Source organism: Schistocerca gregaria, chromosome 5 (assembly GCF_023897955.1).
Source record: "Schistocerca gregaria isolate iqSchGreg1 chromosome 5, iqSchGreg1.2, whole genome shotgun sequence".
Taxonomy (NCBI): Eukaryota; Metazoa; Arthropoda; class Insecta; order Orthoptera; family Acrididae; genus Schistocerca; species Schistocerca gregaria.
Window position 1 is genome coordinate 445,008,425 of NC_064924.1, and position 18,089 is coordinate 445,026,513.

Sequence of the window (18,089 nt, forward strand, 5' to 3'; positions counted from 1 at the left end):
CTCTTTTGGATTTGCCTCCTCTTGACAAGGAACCACAGGTTTCCCAGCAGGTGAAGAAAGTCTCAATGGTACAGTGTCGGTTTTAGTGGAAGACAACACATAGAACTTGTTTTTAAGGGGGATAAATATATCATGCAGCGTTCTTCCTGTCTCCTCTGTACGGATCACCTAGTCCTGCCACTAACATGCCACTCACAGTCAAACAGACGAGTGGTGACATATCTCGTACCTCCTGTAGACAAGACAGTAACCGAAGGAGAATACAATAATTGCCCTGTCTGCGGTGTCTCTAGTACACGACTCCTACGAGCCCTTCCATCACACCCATTCTCAGGAGCTCCCAATCGTTTGACGATAGAGTGATTTGCAGCTGCTTACTAACACCAACTACCTTATCTTATGTTTGATTGCAGTGTCCACAATGGGGCTGCATTGTGGTATTATGTTTTATAGAACAGCAAAGATATTAAAATAAGTCTGCTTATTCTCATTTAATTACTGGGTCAACCTAAAAATATTTTAAATTCAATATAAGAAACAGAAAAATATTTCAATTACCTCACATTTTTTTCTTTATCTTTATTTCATCCCCCACACCCCATATGGGTGGCGGGTGGGCTGTCCGGGCTACAATACTCAGCTCTTCAGTCAAGAGTATTCATAAAGAGATAAAAATGTGACAGAAAAATAAAAATATGAGTTTTAAGATGGGAAAATTAACGATGAGGAGCTAAAAGGACGAAGAATATACACAGTTTAAAGACACTGTTGTGATGAGGTGAAATTCTTCTATGAAAAAAGCACTGGAGCATTGCACTTTCACTTAGCATCTGAAGGAAACGCACTCAGTGAAAAAGTGTTCTATAATAAAATATGGCGTTTCAGTCTTCGATCGCTATTCTTTATTTTCAATTATCGGTTTCGGGCTAGCTGCCCATCTTCAGATCATATGTTGTAGTTACTGAGTAACTTGTCCGTACAGAACACACGGTTCACTGCCATAAGTAAAGTAAATTTACTGAAAGACTGAAACGCCATATTTTATTTAATGAACGATCGCGGAATTCCCATTGAGACAATCATGTCTAGTTTTGATAAAAAGTATTCTGGGAGGTGAAAATATGTTCCATAGAGGTTCAGGGGTGTGTGTGGTTGAGGAGACAGGGATCTGTTAGATGGGGAAACTATGGAGATGTGTGGTGAATCAGATAGTGGGAATACAGACAATGGGAAGGACAAAGAACGAGGAGTAACGGTGTGCGGACACGGTAGTGGTCAGTAGAAGAATATGTGTGGGTGTAGCGGGAAATGGTGAGAGAAACCCTGATATGGATTGGGGTAGATGGGGAAGTGTTAAAGCTGGTATGAGGAATAAACATCAGCGCAGCTCCCATTGTCTGGGAATGCGAGATGGTTGAAGTTACCCCGAGATGGGATATGAAGTTTGTGTATGTGTAGAAATGGAGGGATGTGTTTGTGAAGGCACAGCACCGTACTAGAGTTGGTGACTCGAGGCGATGTAGTGGGGTTATTGGAATCGAGTTTACAGACAGTACAGAATATGCAGAGGCGTTCTATGGGAATGAGAAATACGCAGAAAGCGAGACAGAGTGCATGGCATAAAGGATCTGGAGGGACTTATAGAACTTAGCTGGTGGAGGAGGGAGAGTGGACATCTGTACAACATTGGCGTAATAATAGCAGAGGATGGGTCGGATCCGGATTTTGCAGGTGTAGAGAATAGGCCAAGTTAGGCCTGTTAGTAATTTAGTCTATTGTGGGTTTTCTGTTGAATGGTTAGGAGTAGAGATTTCCATGTTAGTTTCTGGTCAAGGGTTAGTCCAATATATTTTAGTGTATTACTTAACAGGACAGAATGGTCGTAAATGGTAGAAATCATGAAGGCAGAAGGTGCAGGTGATTTGTCGTATGGTTATTGCCACAGTCTTGAGGACCCATTGTTTACACCAGGAGGTAAACTGATTGAGGAGGATTTGGAGGGATTGTTGGTATATCTGAAATGTTGGGTAGAGGACAAGGAAAGTGGTAGGAGGAGACATCAGTAAGAGATTTGAGTGGTTTGAAGAAAAGCATTCTTCAGGTTTTCCAAAGCTCAGAATAGTAACCAGTCGAGAGGTTAGTAGTGTAAATGGTCGCAAGGTGAGGGGGCATACTTTAAGGTGGCCTCCCGACCAGGGGATGTGGTGTGTTTTCTGTAAAATAGGTCCCTTCTCCTTATCAGTGTTTTCCACATATTACTTTTCGATTCTGCGTAGAACCTCCTCATTCCTTACCTTATCAGTCCACCTAATTTTAAACATTCGTCTATAGCACCACATCTCAAATGCTTCGATTCTCTTCTGTTCCGGTTTTCCCACAGTCCATGTTTCACTCCCATACAAAGCTGTACTCCAGACGTACATCCTCAGAAATTTCTTCCTCAAATTAAGGCCGGTATTTGACATTAGTAGACTTCTCTTGGCCAGAAATGCCTTTTTTGCCATAGCGGGTTTGCTTTTGATGTCCTCCTTGCTCCGTCCGTCATTGGTTATTTTACTGCCTAGGTAGCAGAATTCCTTAACTTCATTGACTTCGTGACCATCAATCCTGATGTTAAGTTTCTCGCTGTTCTCATTTCTACTACTTCTCATTACCTTCGTCTTTCTCCGATTTACTCTCAAACCATACTGTGTACTCATTACACTGTTCATTCCGTTCAGCATATCATTTAATTCTACTTCACTTTCGAACTTGTCGAACGCTTCTTCCAGGTCGACAAATCCTATGAACGTGTCTTGATATTTCTTTAGCCTTGCTTCCATTATTAGCCGTAACGTCAGAATTGCCTCTCTCGTGCCTTTACTTTTCCTAAAGCCAAACTGATCGTCACCTAGCGCATTCTCAATTTTCTTTTCCATTCTTCTGTATATTATTCTTGTAAGCAGCTTCGATGCATGAGTGTTAAGCTGATTGTGCGATAATTCTCGCACTTGTCAGCTCTTGCCGTCTTCGGAATTGTGTGGATGATGCTTTTCCGCAAGTCAGATGGTATGTCGCCAGACTCATATATTCTACACACCAACGTGAATAGTCGTTTTGTTCCCACTTCCCCTAATGATTTTAGAAATTCTGATGGAATGTTATCTATCCCTTCTGCCTTATTTGACCGTAAGTCCTCCAAAGCTCTTTTAAATTCCGATTCTAATACTGGATCCCCTATCTCTTCTAAATCGACTCCTGTTTCTTCTTCTATCACATCAGACAAATCTTCACCCTCATAGAGGCTTTCAATGTATTCTTTCCACCTATCTGCTCTCTCCTCTGCATTTAACAGTGGAATTCCCGTTGCAGTCTTAATGTTACCACCGTTACTATTAATGTCACCAAAGGCTGTTTTGACTTTCCTGTATGCTGAGTCTGTCCTTCCGACAATCATATCTTTTTCGATGTCTTCACATTTTTCCTGCAGCCATTTCGTCTTAGCTTCCCTGCACTTCCTGTTTATTTCATTCCTCAGCGACTTGTATTTCTGTATTCCTGATTTTGTACTTCCTCCTTTCATCAGTCAACTGAAGTATTTCTTCTGTTACCCATGGTTTCTTCGCAGCTACCTTCTTTGTACCTATGTTTTCCTTCCCAACTTCTGTGATGGCCCCTTTTAGAGATGTCGATTCGTCTTCAACTGTGTTGCCTACTGCGCTATTCCTTATTGCTGTATCAATAGCGTTAGAGAACTTCAAAAGTACTCAGGGTACCCTCCGCCACACACCGTCAGGTGGCTTGCGGAGTATGGATGTAGATGTAGATGTAGATGTATCTCGTCATTCCTTAGAACTTCCGTATCCCACTTCTTAGCGTATTGATTCTTCCTGACTAATGTATCGAACTACAGCCTACTCTTCATCACTACTATATTGTGATCTGAGTCTATATCTGCTCCTGGGTACGCCTTACAATCCAGTATCTGATTTCGGAATCTCTGTCTGACCATGATGTAATCTAATTGAAATCTTTCCGTTTCTCCCAGCCTTTTCCATGTATACCTCCTCCTCTTGTGATTCTTGAACAGGGTATTCGCTATTACTAGCTGAAACTTGTTACAGAACTCAATTAGTCTTTCTCCTCTTTCATTCCTTCACCCAAGCCCATATTCTCCTGTAACCTTTTCTTCTACTCCTTCCCCTACAACTGCATTCCAGTTGCCCATGATTATTAGACTTTAGTCCCATTTACATACTGCATTACCCTTTCAATATCCTCATACACTTTCTCTATCTGTTCATCTTCAGCTTGCGACGTCGGCATGTATACCTGAACTATCGTTGTCGGTGTTGGTCTGCTGTCGTTTCTGATTAGAACAACCCTGTCACTGAACTGTTCACAGTAATACACACTCTGCCCTATCTTCCTATTCATAACAAATCCTACACCTGTTATACCATTTTCTGCTGTTGTTGATATTACCCAATACTCATCTGACAAGAAATCCTTGTCTTCCTTCCACTTCACTTCACTGACCCCTACTATATCTAGATTGAGCCATTGCATTTCTCTTTTCAGATTTTCTAGTTTCCCTACCACGTTCAAGCTTCTGACATTCCGACTCGTAGAACATTATCCTTCCTTTGATTATTCGATATTGTTCTCATGGTAACCTCCCCCTTGGCAGTCCCCTCCCGGAGATCCGAATGGGGGAATATTACGGAATCTTTTGCCAATGGAGAGATCATAATGACACTTCTTCAACTACAGGCCACATGTCCTGTGGATACACGTTATGTGTCTTTAATGCAGTGGTTTCCATTGCCTTCTGCATCCTCATGTCGTTGATCATTGCTGATTCTTCCGCCTTTAGGGGCAATTTCCCACCCCTAGGACAAGAGAGTGCCCTGAACCTCTATCCGCTCCTCCGCCCTCTTTGACAAGGCCGTTGGCAGAATGAGGCTGACTTCTTATGCCGGAAGTCTTCGGCCGCCAATGCTGATTATTTATCAAAATTTAGGCCGTGGCGGGGATCGAAACCGGGACCGAAGACGTTTTGATTATGAATCAAAGACGCTACCCCTTTTTTTAATAACTTTCTCATTTATTTAATTAATTCATCAGACGTGCAATTAGTAAACAAATAAGGATTACTTTAAATCAATATACACTTTTTTTTGAGAATGCATAAAAAAAAACAAGGCAGCCATGCGCAAAAAGTTGCCAATAAAGTGAACTAAAAAGGGCCATCTTGCTCGCCGCGGTCACATTGCTAGGCGGGCGGCCAGGAACGGGCGGTCGTCATTACATTGGACATCACCAGCCACCAATCGTTGGAGCGCCCGGGGCCGCTGCACACAGTCAGAGACTGTTTCTGTTACCATAGGGGAATCGTGGAAAGATCACATCTACAAGTTAATGTCTTCTCACACCCGGCACACCCCAGCTGGGTGGTGGGTCCATGAATGACGAACCCAAATAGTTCGCAAAAAGGTTCCGGTAATCCTGTCTGTTCGTTAAGACCAGAAACTCGTCGATCATATAGTACCATAAATCGAGGACGTCTTTGTCCCCATCGCGGTATATGTAGTGTATCGCCATTCCTCGTACCCAATTAACCGCATTCATCCGGGTCATAGGGAAATAGACAGCGTCGGGATGAAAGAGTTCTTGGGGTAAAATCGAAACGTAGGGGCGGCGGAGCAGGAAAGCCAGGATCTGGCGGATCAGTTTCCAGCACTCACGCGCGGGGCCACAGTTCAGTCTATGTTCGTCCGTGTCTAACGTCGTGCAACGGGGGCACACAGGGTCGTCAATTAGGTGAATGGCATGCAGCCGTTGTCGGGTTGGAAGTTTCTCGTTAACGACCACATACCACGTCGACCGCACGAAAGTAGACAGGAACGGCGCGTGGATGGCTCGCCATACCCGTGGCCAGTCGACCGTAGGGTGGCGCCGTACAATGTCGTTATCCGGAGTCCAGTGCTGGAGAGCACTATAATAAGTCTTCGCTGTCGGATTCCGTGTCTCCGATATAACCCGCAACACATAGCTATGCTCTACGAAAAACGTTCTAATATGTGACAGCGAGGGCGATAAATGTCCAACTGGTACCGGTGGGTACAGCGTACGTGGGGCCACTTCTTCAATCAGTAGGCCGGGGAGACTGGCTGTTGGTGAAAGCCAGAGTCGCCTCATGGAACGGAGATACAGTGCCAGCGCTCTGTGCTTGACGTGAGTGAGTCCAACACCGCCTTTGTCGAAGGGTAAAGTAAGCGTAACAAAACGGATCTTGAAAACAGCACCATCGTTCACCACGTGTCCAAACACTGCCTGTATCCTGGAAGCCATCGTGTCCGTTATCGGCAGTACATGGGCGTAATGGTTAAGGTGAGAAGCCATGTACACATTGACGTATTGGGCGCGTTGCAACATGTTCAATGATCTGAATTTATTGAGACGAGCCTCTAAACGGAGTCGTCGTAAGACCATACGATACTTAAAGGCCGCCGTGCGTTGTATTTGTCGATGAAGTGATATCCCTAAACACTTGAGCATCGGGACCTTTGTCAGAGGTACGGCCAGACCTGCAGGCATTCCTCGTCCTACCTCCATGTAGCGTGATTTCCGAAGGTTGAGCACACTGCCTGCCACCGCCCCATACTGGTGGAGCCAGGAAAACGCCGTGTGTATTTCGTCACCAGACCGTGCTAAGAACATCACATCGTCGGCGTATGCACCACATCGAAAGGTTACGGAACGGAGGGTAAGTCCTTCTAAGCGTCGCCGTAGTCCGTGAAGAGCTGGTTCGAGGGCAACGGCGAAGAGCATGGCAGAAAGAGGACAACCCTGCCGGACGGACCTGTTGACACAGACGGGGGCGGACCGACAGCCGTTGATCATAATCCTCGTGACAGCCCCATGGATCAATCGAAGCACAACAGACGTCGTCAGACGCGGGACACCGATGTGTTCCATAACAGCACGCAGGAAACCATGGTTAACGCGGTCGAAAGCATGGTCGAAGTCCAGCGCAACAAGAGCGCCTTGGAGGCGGCAAGTTTGCATGAGCGCCACCACGTCTCTATAGGTGCTTAAAGTCGTAAACACATTAGTGTCGCCCCCGAGGCAGGTTTGATCAGTGTGGATGGCCGCCATTACCGTAGGTTTGAGCCTCTCACGGAGCATGCGTGTCAACAGCTTATAGTCAGTGTTTAGCATTGTCAACGGGCGAAAATCAAGAGGGCGACGGCCTCCGCCGGGTTTGGGCACAGGGATCAAGAGACCCTCAGTAAAGTCAGATGGTACCTGAAAATCGGCGTCCAGGAGTTCACTGTACATCCTGACCCACATTGGGCCCATGAGATCAAAGAACCGCTTGTAAAATTCAAGAGGGAGGCTGTCAGGGCCAGGCGTTTTGTTGGGAGAGCCACGCAACAGAGCCTCTCGCAGTTCTTGCAAAGTCACCGCCGACAAGAGCGTAGCATCATCTTGTAGGTTCCGAGAGACTGGTAGGCCAGATAGGACTTCCCTGACCCCTACATTCGTGTGGGACTCCCTCTCGTAAAGAAGTTTATATGACTGTGTGAACGCTCGGACGATATCCATTTGTGCGACAACGCGTCGCCCATCCTCCGTCTCAACCTCGGTAATGAGCTGCCTCTTGCGTCTTCGGCGTTCTTGAATGATATGGTGGAGGGAAGGTCGTTCACCACGAACATCATCAGTCGTCCTCGCTCGCACCCGCACACCCGCAAGACGTACGGCGTTGATACGGAGCAATTGTGCCTTGACGCGTTGTACTGCTGATTGTCGCTCTGGCGACGGCGGTTGTACAGCCAGTTCGCGGAGCGCAGTATAGTAAAAATCAGTAGTCACAGTATACCAGCGCGCTCGGTCGCGTCCATAGCTGACTAATGTTCGGCACAGTGCGGGTTTTGCACACCGTAACCACCATTGAAGTACAGAACGGTAGGCGGGTAAACGCCGGTGGCAATTGCTCCATGTGGGCTCGACTGAGCGTCTGCAATTTATCTCATCAAGAAGGGCCACATTGAGGCGCCACGGACCCCTACTTCGGCGGACGCGCTGGCGGGGAAGGGTGAGAGTACACACATATGCGAGGTGATCCGTGAACGCTGCCGGCCACATCTCAGCGTCGACAACGGCCGATCGTAGGCCGCGGGTGACGTAGACTCGATCCAAACGGCTCGCGGAGTGACTAGTAAAGTAGGTGTGTGCTCGACGGTCGCCGTGTTGGATGATCCAGGTGTCCAACAAGGCCAAGTCCTGTACAAGTGCCTGGAGTGCCGGGCAGGTGGTATAGTGTGGCTCCTGGTCGGATGGGCGGAGCACACAATTAAAATCGCCGCCTACTACCAAGTGGTCGGTATTGCCCTGGAAGAGCGGGGCTATATCTTCGGCAAAAAAGGTGCGCCGTTCTTTCCTTTTGCCGGTGCCTGAAGGAGCATATAAGTTCACCAGACGTACTGTACCAATCGTGAGTGCGACCCCCCGGGCCGACGGTAAATAGGAGACATCAGTGGCCATTATCCCTTCCCGCAGTAGAATCGCCGTACCTCCGCCGCCCACATCTGCAGGCATAGTGTAGGCGTCATATCCGTAGGCATCGAGACAGAGTCCTGATCGGACTTCTTGAAGGAAAACAACGTCCAGATCCGCAGCGCGTAACGTATCCTTCAGCATACGGGTCTTGACATCAGATGTAATGCCATTGACGTTGATCGTGGCGAGGCGGTATGCCTGGTCCATCAAGTCTCGGGAGATGACCATGGTATGACAGGAGGGCAGTAGTCGTGACGTGGAGCGCCGGTCTTGCGAAGTGCTAGGCAGCGACGAGAGGTGCTCATGCCGCCCTAGGCGTCTGTCGCCGGCCGCGTAGACGCTGCCATCGGCATCGGTGCATCGTCTTGGTCCTGAAACGCATCCTGCAACTCCATCTCCTGCGCCCAGTCGCCCAGGGACGTTGACACCACTGGATCTCGAGAGGCAGACGGAGGCAAGGGTGCATCCCCGGTGTCGGAGCTGCGGTGATCTCCCGCATCCCCATGTGGTCCAGACCCAGCGGTAGTGGGAGAAGACGTCGAACCGTGTGAGACGGTAGGGTCGCCTGTGTCGGCGCGGTGGAGCGGTTGAGGCACCTCGTCATCCAGCGGTGTCGCCTCGGGCTGTTCTACGTCGTCGGTTGTCTTGCGCCGCTTCTTATGACGCTTGGGTGATTTCTGCCTACGCTGCCGCGCCTCTGTTTCCGACGTAGGGCAAGGGGAGGACGCTGCATCCTGTGCTTCAACTTCCATCGCACCGTCGGCGAGCCGTTGTGACGGTGCGCTGGGGTCCGACGAAAGGACATCAGTAGCATCAGCACTGAAAGACGCTTGGGGCTCCGTGGAAGCTACTGCAGGGTCCTCCAAAGCTCGCACCAATACAGTGGGGTCGTCATATACAGCTGGCGTCTCCCGTCTCGCCGCCGCAACATACGTAATCGGCAGAGAGGTCGGTGTCGACGGACGAATCTGGTCGGTCGAGGGTGTCTGCACGAGACGGCGTTGCAGGCATTCGGTACGCATGTGTCCCATCTGGCCACAACCGGAGCAGGTTCTCGGCTGACCGTCGTAAATAATTATTGCCCTGCAACCAGCGATCGGGAGATACGAAGGAATATGGCGATGCAGGTCAATACGGACTTGTCGCACCCCGTTAAGGACAGGGTAGGTGTCGAAGGTCTTCCATTTTTCGGCCGTGTGGCCGAGAACTGTTCCATAGGGTCGAAGAGCAAGGGTGACCAAATCCGCTGGAACTTCAAAAGGGAGCTCAAACACGCGCACATTTTGGATTCCCAATCCAGCACGTTCAAGCGTCACCACACCCACGTTTCCGTCTGAGTGGCAGAACCGATAACCTGCCGTCGAGCGTCTGAGAAGTTTGTCACATGCTTCGTCGTCAGTGAACTTAAGATATACGACGCTGGAGACAATAGATAAGTGGATACCGATCAGCTCGTCAGGATCAACATGTACCACATCGCGTAAAAAACGCTCTACTTCGTGGGCCTTGGGTCTAGAGTACGTAGTGTCAAACTGCAGCTTGATCGTGGCTTTCCGATACGAAAGAGCCATCGTGTGTCAGGAACGTGACGGCAATACGTAACACTAGCGCGCCGGCGCGGTAAACAACAACACACCCGGAAACGCGACACGGAGCGGCCGGGACGTACCGCACCGCTCCACAGCCAAAGGCCGACTCACCCCTAGACCACGGGTATGGGAGTAGTCTTGGATAACTCTTGAATGGACATTGGGATGGGGTGCACGGGGATGAATTTGGGTGTGGGAGAGTGGTCACTTCCAATAAGATCGAGGACTTCTGCAGTAAGGTGTCCAAGGAGGGTTGGATACGCTAGGATGATATTGTAGGTGGTACTGGTGTTAGGATAGGAACAAAAGTCACCTTGGAGGGCGCTGATAATCTGACACCATCATTGGAGTTCTGCTGGAGATCTATTATGCTGCACTGGGATTAGCCGAGCGGTCTAAGGCGCTGCAGTCATGGACTGTGCGGCTGGTCCCAGCGGAGGTTCGAGTCGTCCTTCGGGCATGGGTGTGTGTGTTTGTCCTTCGATTCATTTAGGTTAAGTAGTGTGTAATCTTAGGGAATGATGACCTTAGCTGTTAAGTCCCATAATATTTCACACACATTTGAACATTTGAACATCTACTATGGATTTTGACGTCAGCAACAATAAAATGTAAAAGGTACGATCTATGTGGATGAGGAAGTAATGGGGTATGGTGTGATTAGGTCATATGTAGACAGTTGCAAAAGTGTGGATAAAGAGGGTAAGGATAAGGCGTTTGGTGGGAATGTTGTGTAAGGGTTGTCGCTGAACAGGGGTATTCTTATAATGGCCAATCGCCGCTCCACCTCTGGCCAGGGTAAGGTGTTATCTCTATGGTGGGGGACATAGGGAGTTCAGACAGAGTTGGAGGAACGTTTCATTGAGTATAAAGGATGGACTATTTATTGAGATGGGGTATATATTAAAAGATGTTTGTCGGTGACTAGGGAGCAGATGTTGTGGTACAAGATTTACTAGTGCTGTCGCGCCATTGTAAGGAAAGTAACAGAGATGTGCATGGTTGAGGACTAGATGGGCCTTAAACTAGGGTATTGACGCAGGTGAAGAAGATGTGGACGTTGTTGAGGGAGTAGGTGACTTGGGTGTTGAGATGAAAGACATAATGAGCAGCAAGTAATATTTGTTGAAGGTGTGGTTGAATATTTGGAGGACGACTGCTTTTAATTCGATAATGTCTTCAGCAGTGTGAGCTGAGTAGAGGGAATTGCCTTGATAAAGGAAGTATCAATGGGATGGATTGGGACAGTGAGTTTTCGTTTGATTGGTTAAGGCGTGGCTTTGCAGTTCGTAGAATAGGTGGGGTGGGAGTCAATGAAAGTTTTGCAGGTATGAGGAGAACCTAGAATACTGCACTGTTTAAGAAAATGGGATACTTTGTAATGTGGACCGGTAGGTCGATTTTTACAATCTGCATTTAAGTGGTTATTGTAACAAAGACTCTCTTCAAAACAGTAGGACTGGGAATGGAATTTGGAAGGTTAAACCAACTGACGATCGTGATATACCAGGGCTCCCCCTTAAAGGAAGTGGATTCAATACATACATGGACGAGGCAAATAGGACCGTGATTATTGTTGATCCAAAAGGCTTTTCAGACCTCTAAATTCTCGTTGATACTCGGTTCAGATTCCACTTCTGCATCCATAATCTCAAGATCAATCTTGATGATCACTGTGGTAAGGATGAGAGGATGGTGGGGAAGTTGGGATTGTGTGGGACATGATACATGTTAATTGTTGTTAAGGAGGTTACGAAAGGTAACGTGAGGAAATTTGGAGAGGAGGTCACTATGGATGTTAGGGTTGAGGAACATAAGTATCTTATAGTCTTTTCTAGGGATGATTTGTTGGATGTGGATGCTAGTAGGTATTTTTAGATTTCGAGGGTGAGGTGATTTCTGTTTGAGGAATTTGCAATGTGGTTTGAAGAGGACAAAGATGTGAAAAGGAGGTTGGAAGGGAGTTGTGTCCATGTGTTGGTATCGTTGGTATCAGTTATCGGTTTTTTTGGTGTGAGAATAGAACTGATGTCGATTTTTCGTTAATTAGTTGTTGCAGTGAAGGGTGGTTGTGGGATGGTGGGTGGACAGATGTGCGGTGGTTAGGGATATCTTTGAGCACCGTATGCATGGAATGGTGGGCGGATGGATGTGGCTCGTTCGGAGTTATCTTTAAGCACAGTATGCATTGGTTATTGTCATGAGGTTCGATGAGGCGATGCTGCTGACGTCATCTGAATCAACTGTCGATTGACAGTCTGTTACATGTGCGTCAGTGGTGGATGTGGTGGATAATGAGACGTGGGTGAAAGAGAAATTATAAGGGGAGCTGGGGACTGAGAGAGATGCGTGGGTTACAGCTGTTGTGGAAGGCTAGGTAGGTGTGGGGGGGGGGGGGGGGGGGGGGAGGGGGGGCGTGCTCCATGTGGTGACGGTAGGAGCAGGAGAAGGAAGTATATAGATGATAGTTGTTGTGGGATGATCCATGAAAGCGGACATTGATGAGTGGTACTGAATGGAGTGAGCGGCTATCGAAGTGGCGCCGGGACCACAGTGACAGGTTGCGGTGGAGTTGCAAGCGATGAGAATGTCTCCGATGTGATGCAGTGGCGGCGATAAATAGATGGAGGCAGCAGTGGTGACAAATAGGTGATGAAACGGCGATGACTGGTTGATGGAGACGAAAGCAGGCATTAAAGTTAGAGCTGACAATGACCAGTGGCGAGCCCAGGTCGGGATGTGACGATGACTGACAGCTTAGGTGATGACAGATAGCGAGCACTGGCAGCGAAAGCGATTGCTGGCAGCGAATACAAAGGCGACGACAATGGCGACGGTGGCAGTGATAACGATAACGTAGACAACTAGAAACCTATCCCAATCGGAATTGTAAAGCTGAGAACAGCCCATGCTATTTTTATTCCAGAGAGTTTCAGTAGTTTCACCCCTTGAATGTTACGTCAAGGGAAAACATTTTTAAGCGCATAGCCGCTAATAAACAGCGTTAATTGACTAATAAAACGGTGTACAGTCCCCCTGGAAGGGAAAACTAAATGTAACATGATATGTGAGTTATAATATAACGGGGTATACAAAAGAAACCGAATTAATGTTTTGGTGGACAGACCTTTTTCAGTACCGCGTTTTGACGCTAGAAGCACCTCGGGCCAATAAATCTCGTCCTATGAAATTGAAACGTCCCCTTAGAAAAATTTTTACTAGACTGTGCTTAAACTGACACGCAATATCTTTAGCGCAACGCAATCTGACTTCCAAAAATCCCTACGAAAGAATGGCCCTGACTAGCATTAATCTATACCTTTCACAAATCACTTACCTCAGAAAAAATCTTCGTTACTCGAACTACTGCAATACAGCGCCCACCACTACTGCCAGCTAAATAAAAGATTCTAACTACGGAAGGCACTAACTACTGATAGGTATAGTTAGCAAATGAAAGATTTTAATAGAGAACAAACAGTGTATTTACCTTAATAGTCAAAATATATATGATAGTTCATGACATCCAGTCTTACAAATTACAAAACTCCGCCATCTCTCTCCCCACGTCCACCACTGCTGGCGGCTCACCTCCAACTGCGCAACGCTACGCGCTGTTAGCATCCAGCTGCCGCTGCCCAACACTACAATGGCGAGTATTACAACAATGCCAACCAGCCACAGACTGCACACGGCACAGCCAGTAATTTTCATACAGAGCGCTACGTGGCGGCGGCGTTACCAATTAAAAAAAACCTAAACATCCTACTTACAAAATCACACATTAAAATAAATGCTGATTTGTTCTTCCGATGTGAGAGGAGTCGTCTATTCAGAGCTTGTTCCGTAGGGTCTGACTGTTAACCAGGATTTCTGCAAGGAAGTTTTGAAAATAGTGCGCAACAGTGCGTGGCGGAAGCGGCCTGATTTCTTGCATTCGGATGAATGGTTTTTCTACTATGACAATGCTCTTGCTCACACAGTCGACAGATCTTGAACAAAAATGGTATGACGTCTGATTTTCCCGCCCCCCACGCACTCACAGGACTATGTCTCGTGCGACTTCTCCTAAAACGAAAAGATAAGAGAAAGGAAATGGTTTTGCTGATGTTGGTGATGCAAACAAAAAAAAAAAAAAAAAAAGAGAAAGAAAGATGGAGGCGCTGTTAAACATCAAAAAAGATGAATTTAAACACTGTTTTGATTAATGGAATAAAAGATTAGACAAATGTATTCGTGCGAGTGGTGAGTACTTTGAAGGGAACTGAAGGTTTGCACTTACAATGTGAATAAATAGGCTAAAACATTGTTTCTTTTGGGAGCCATCTCGAGTGTGCTACAGTAACTGTAAATCTCAAACGGCGACATACTATGAGATATGTTATGCATAACACTCATAAGTTCCAAAAATTGTCTTAAGATGTACTTTCTATCACGGTAATATGTACTGAAATTGGGGTGACAGATTCTGCGAACAAGGATAATATTGTCATAGTTGACTACAACTGATATCATTGCACAAAATTCGTTTTCCACGACACACAACGTACGAAAATGCAGAATATAGCACAACACAGGCACGAGTTTTGATACAATAAATAAGAAAAACATATTTAAATTTAACGTGAAATGCTTGGATCTATGTTTTTGAGGTGAATTTATTTGACACATGTGAGTCAGCATATATACGTAAATACAGAAGAAAGATTGGCCTCACCCCAGTTTCCAGAACTCCTGGTGACAGTCGTTGTCTGTGGATATTATATCACAGACACAGTCCCTTTGACTGTTCAGTAATGTCACTAAACACGCCCAAAGATGTAAACAACCTTGCATGAGCATCGCCTGTTAGACGAAGGGGGTCCGACAGCCTATCAGTTCCAGTCATTCTACCAGGAAGGAGGTACAAGGCAAACGTTGTCTGTAGTTCAACCAAGCCTAGACGGTCACTACCGCGGTTCGATAGTGTCCGCATTGTTACTTTATGCCAGGAACGGCTCTCAACAATGGAAGTGTCCAGGCGTCTGGGAGTGAACCAAAGCGATGTTGTTCGGAAATGGAGGAGATACAGAGAGACAGAAACTGGCAATGACCTCCCTCGCTCAGGCCACCCAAGGGCTACTACTGCAGTGGATGACCGCTACCTACGGATTATAGCTCGGAGGAACCCTGATAGCAACGCCACCATGTCGAATAATGCTTTACGTGCAGTCACAAGACGTCGTGTTACGACTCAAACTGTGCGCAATAGGCTGCATGAGGCGCAACTTCACTCCCGACGTCCATGGCGATATCCATTTTTGCAACCACGATACCATGCAGTGCAGTAGAGATGGGTCCAACAACATGCCGAATGGACCGCTCAGGATTGGCATCACGTTCTCTTCACCGATGAGTGTGGCATATGCCTTCAACCAGACAATCGTCGGAGACGTGTTTGGAGGCAACCCGGTCAGGCTAAACGCCTTAGACACACTGACCAGCAAGTGCAGCAAGGTGGAGGTTCCCTGCTGCTTTGGGGTGGCATTAAGTGGGGCCGACGTACGCCGCTGGTGGTCATGGAAGGAGCCGTAACGGCTGTACTATACGTGAATACCATCCTCCGACCAATAGTGCAACCATATCGGCATCATATTAGCGAGGCATTCGTCTTCATGGACGACAATTCGCGCCCCCATCGTGCACATACTGTGAATGACTGCCTTCAGGATAACGACATCGCTCGACAAGAGTGGCCAGCATGTTCTCCATACGTAACTTGCTTGGGATATATTGAAAAGGGCTGTTTATGGACGATGTGACCCACCAACCACTCTGAGGGATCTGCGTCGAATTTCCGTTGAGGAGTGGGATGAACTGGACTAACACAGCCTTGATGAACTCGTGGATAATATAACACGACGAATACAAGTATGAATCAGTGCAAGAGGATGTGCTACTGGGTATTTGAGGTACCGGTGTGTACAGCAATCTGGCCAACATCTCTGAAGGTCTCGCTGTATGGTGGTACAACATGCAATGAGTGATTTTCATGAGCAATAAAAATGACGGAGATGATGTTTATATTGATCTCTATTCCAATTTTCGGTACAGGTTCCAGAAACGAGGTATACAAAGCTTTCTTTGATGTGTGTTTTTGTAAATGTATTTCATGTCGCCTTTTATACTACCGGATCAGGATCATAGATGAACGCTGTAACGTTAGTATATCTCACAGAAATTAGATAAATGTGGAAAACAACAAAGCAGGTCATCCGCCTATGGTGGCTAACTGTGTTTAGCATCTATTGCTCCTCCTAGTAGTATGTATGTCCCAACACAGGTCCCGTCATCTTGTTCCATCTTCGAGGTAATAGAACGAGAACAGATGTTAGGGTTAGCGTCTCTTCGAAGAAAAAATCATTACTTGCAGTAGGCGAGGCTGTTCGAAGCACGTCAGCCGTGACAGTTCAATGCAAACATCCCTAAATTTGCTTTAAGCGATTGTAGGGAAATCACTGAAAACCTAAAACTGGATGGTTACAGGGAGTATTTACATCTTTCCTCCTTAATACCAACCAAACGTCTTATTCAGAGGGCGACTTTGTTCAAATATTCATTTTCTCCTCTATTCTACAGAGAACCCCTTCGAACAAAACCCCTTGTTGCCCACATCATCCTGCCCTACAACACAGGTTGCTCGACATTTCCCTGGCCAGCGCGATATTCAGATCTTTCATCCAGCGTCGTCATTGGTTGTGGAGAGAGGCACGCTAACACTCACCGGTCACTAGAACTAAACACCTCCCTCAATGTAGGTAGTACACTCCTGGAAATGGAAAAAAGAACACATTGACACCGGTGTGTCAGACCCACCATACTTGCTCCGGACACTGCGAGAGGGCTGTACAAGCAATGATCACACGCACGGCACAGCGAACACACCAGGAACCGCGGTGTTGGCCGTCGAATGGCGCTAGCTGCGCAGCATTTGTGCACCGCCGCTGTCAATGTCAGCCAGTTTGCCGTGGCATACGGAGCTCCATCGCAGTCATTAACACTGGTAGCATGCCGCGACAGCGTGGACGTGAACCGTATGTGCAGTTGACGGACTTTGAGCGAGGGCGTATAGTGGGCATGTGGGAGGCTGGGTGGACGTACCGCCGAATTGCTCAACACGTGGGTCGTGAGGTCTCCACAGTACATCGATGTTGTCGCCAGTGGTCGGCGGAAGGTGCACGTGCCCGTCGACCTGGGACCGGACCGCAGCGATGCACGGATGCACGCCAAGACCGTAGGATCCTACGCAGTGCCGTAGGGGACCGTACCGCCACTTCCCGGCAAATTAGGGTCACTGTTGCTCCTGGGGTATCGGCGAGGACCATTCGCAACCGTCTCCATGAAGCTGGGCTACGGTCCCGCACACCGTTAGGCCGTATTCCGCTCACGCCCCAACATCGTGCAGCCCGCCTCCAGTGGTGTCGCGACAGGCGTGAATGGAGGGACGAATGGAGACGTGTCGTCTTCAGCGATGAGAGTCGCTTCTGCCTTGGTGCCAATAATGGTCGTATGCGTGTTTGGCGCCGTGCAGGTGAGCGCCACAATCAGGACTGCATACTACCGAGGCACACAGGGCCAACACCCGGCATCATTGTGTAGGGAGCGATCTCCTACACTGGCCGTACACCTCTGGTGATCGTCGAGGGGACACTGAATAGTGCACTGTACATCCAAACCGTCATCGAACCCATCGTTCTACCATTCCTAGAGCGGCAAGGGAACTTGCTGTTCCAACAGGACAATGCACGTCCGCATGTATCCCGTGCCACCCAACGTGCTCTAGAAGGTGTAAGTCAACTACCCTGGCCAGCAAGATCTCCGGATCTGTCCCCCATTGAGCATGTTTGGGACTGGATGAAGCGTCGTCTCACGCGGTCTGCACGTCCAGCACGAACGCTGGTCCAACTGAGGCGC